We start from the raw sequence: 3,491 nt of genomic DNA, 5'->3' as shown, positions 1-3,491 counted from the left end.
TTTCCCTTGGTTTCCAAACCTTTTCTGTGGAGTGACAGGAAAAGTTGGCTTTTCCCCCTGGAGACTTTACACAAGTGTCAGCCCCAGTTGGTGCAGTTTTACAAGACTATAAAGTTAGCAGCCCCTAACTCCCAATTAGCAGTTCCCTATATAAAGGAAAACCACTTCCATACCATTGTATTCCCAATAACCTCAGGCTGACTGCATCTTTTGCCTCGACACCAGCTTCCAACGCTTTTTCCTTAGAAAAGGGAAATAAGAAGGATTAACACTCCTAATCACCACTGATGAGATGGAGCTTCATAAATCTGCCATATTAAAAACAAAACAAAACAAAAAAGGAAAATATTTCGGTGTTTAGAACATGCAGTTAAAGAATTTGACACTGAACAACTCAGGGCATTTTCAGCTCATCTCCAAAATCTTTGCACAACTTTTTGTCTTTTGTTGCTGTCACTTCGGATCAGCCTGTACCTGAGGATGGCTGCTGAAGCCCTGGCCACTGTCTGAACACATTAGCAGACAATTCCCGAGCCTGCAGCTTAATGAAGGGTATAAAAAAAAGGAATGAAGGGTCAGTAGCGGGTTTGCAGAGGCACCAGGGAGGGCCGGGAAAAGCGAGACCTTCCAGGGCAGGGAAAGGGATCCATGCAGCTCCTCTGTGCCTCCTAAAGCTTCCAGGGCAAGGAAAGGGATCCAAGCAGCTCCTCTGTGCCTCCCAAACCTTCCAGGGCAGGGAAAGGGATCCATGCAGCTCCCCTGTGCCTCCCAAACCCTCCAGGACAAGGAAAGGGATCCATGCAGCTACCCTGTGCGTCCTAACGCTTCCAGGGCAAGGAAAGGGATCCATGCAGCTCCTCTGTGCCTCCTAAAGCTTCCAGGGCAAGGAAAGGGATCCATGAAGCTCCTCTGTGCCTCCTAAAGCTTCCAGGGCAGGGAAAGGGATCCATGCAGCTCCTCTGTGCCTCCCAAACCCTCCAGGGCAGGGAAAGGGATCCATGCAGCTCCCCTGTGCCTCCCTGGGCGGGCTGTCCCAGCAGCCCATGTCACCAGGCTGTGACATCAGCTGGCCCTGTGTGCCACACAGATGGCCTGGGACACCCAGCTGCATATGCACCCCAAAGTACAACCCCCTGCCTCTAACTTTCAAACAACAAACAAGTGGGAATACAACACATCCAACAAAATATTAGAAAATAATTATCATTAAAATAATGTTTTTTAAATAAAATATTTCACCCAAAAGCCAGATAGAAGTCAGTTGTTTTAACTACAAACCTGTCCTAGTTGTACATTTATTTTTTTACAAGTTAAAACCAGCCAGACTGGTTTAAAAAGCCAGACTGCAAACCTATATCACTTATTTACAAAAAATAACCTAAAATACATCATTTTTTTTCTCATAAATTCACATTTTGAATTTTTTCAAGATGGAAACGCACTCATTTAAATGGTCCTATTTTGTAAAAATAAAGTTTGATTATTTATCCTTAGGTGTGGGGATTTATCCTACCCTTTCTTTGCCCTCAGACTGCTCTGGTTTTGCCAGGTTCCCTTTTTCCACAGGGGTTTCCTAAGCAGGAGTGAGCCCAGCCCAGCTGGTCCCTGAGGATCCCAGGTTTTTGCCCCAGAAGGTGACTGCAGGTGCCTTCCCCCTGCACACACAGAGTGTCCAGCAGAGGAGATCCTGGAAACAGGGGAGGCAGGAATGGGAATGGGAACTACAGGGTGACAGCTCTGCCACGTCCTGCCCCTCACTGAGCTGCCCAGGCGAGCAGAGCTCTGCTGGGAGCCCAGTTTGGGAGCACATCCCAATTTCCCAATTTCCCTGCAGCCAAACTCCTTCCTCGCTTGGCCAGCACCCCACGGGCCCCACCCAGCCCTGGAGACTTCTTCCCAAATTTAACAAACTCTGCTGCTTCTCCTTGGCAAGCCCTGCCCCAGCTGAGTAACTCCCAAGCACTGAGTCAGCCTCCAGGAGGAAAAGTCACCTTGGTTTAGTTCTGACCTCGCAGATCCAGTGGAAAGTGGGATTTGGCCACCTGGGAAGTCTGTGTGAGCTGGAGGGAAGATCAGAAGTCAAGTGGGGGAAATAAAATGAGTTTAATTGAAAGGGAGGTTTGGGAAAGGCTGAAGTAAGGATTTATTGCCAGGATTAAATCTGAGCTCCGTTCTCCTGCCCCTTCAGGAGCAGCCAGGGTGGAGTCCCCATCCCTGGAGCTGCCCAAGGAACACCTGGAGGTGGCACTCAGAGCTCTGGGCTGGGGACAAGGTGAGCACCAGGCACAGCTGGGACTGCATGACCTTGGAGGGCTTTTCCAACTTTAAATAATTCTGGGATTCTGTGCTCAGATTTCCACAGCCCCACTTGTTGTCTCCAAATAATTCAGCCCAGAGGTGACCACACAATCTGATGAAAGTCAGTTCCTTTGCTGCCTTTTAGACCTAAAAATTCCCCTGATCTTGCTCATGCTTTAGGCTTCCAGGATCCTCCATCCTAAACCTCTGTTCCACTGGAGCAACATTGTCCTTGGACCTGGGACAAGTTTTGACTGGGGAGAAGAAGGAAAGGGGGGAAAAAAGTAAAGATATTTCAGTCCCTCCTGAGAGTTATGAGATGAAATTTGTGCCAGCTTCAAGCATAAATGAAGAGTGTGAAGGGTCAAGAAAAGTTCACAATTTTTTTTCATAGATATAAAACAGAATTAACTTCAAAACTTTACTATGATTTCTGCTCCAAAAAAAAAAAGCTTCTGGGAATATCTGGATCAGGCTGATAAAGAGCTACAGCACATTTCCCATGGTTCCTGAGATTCTCTCAGAGCTTGTTAACAAAACCTCTTTTAGCAGAAGGGGGGCACTGCCACGAGTGTGGGGCTGGAGAACACGGCTTTTTCCTAGGAATGAACACTGGGTTGAAAGAAAAGTATTTATAATTTTTAGGATTCTTTGAAATGAAAATTAAACATAAATCTCCAATAAACACTAGAAGCATCAACCTCCAGGAAATAATGACTGCACATAAAAGCTAAAAAACATTCCAAGGAAAATCAACGGGAGACATCTATAAAAACATACTGCAGTTCACTCTGAATTCTCCAGTTCATTAGGATTTTAAAAAACCCAAGTATCTTTGGCTATGTGAACAAATATTAAGAAATTGAACAATGAGAAATAACACAGAGCATGTTTCCAAGCCCATTTTAAAGCAATGACGCTTCTCTTCCTCCAGTATCTGTGGGTGAGATCAACCACGAGCATTATCTGAAACAAAACCAAGCCAAAGTCTCAAATTTGGAGTTTTTTTGACCTGGATATGCAACCCAAACAGACCAGGTACAGGGATTTCAATTCTGCCTGCAGGGAAAGACGTTCAGGGTGGGTTTATTAAACCAGGAGGGGAAAAAGCAGCTCAGGGGCCACTACACGAATTTCAAAAGCTTTTGTCTTTCCCAGAAGTTTAGTCGGGACTGGCATGAGAAATGACCTTT

This window comes from Geospiza fortis, unplaced genomic scaffold (assembly GCF_000277835.1).
Source record: "Geospiza fortis unplaced genomic scaffold, GeoFor_1.0 scaffold396, whole genome shotgun sequence".
NCBI classification, from domain to species: Eukaryota; Metazoa; Chordata; class Aves; order Passeriformes; family Thraupidae; genus Geospiza; species Geospiza fortis.
This window is presented reverse-complemented; position numbering follows the sequence as displayed.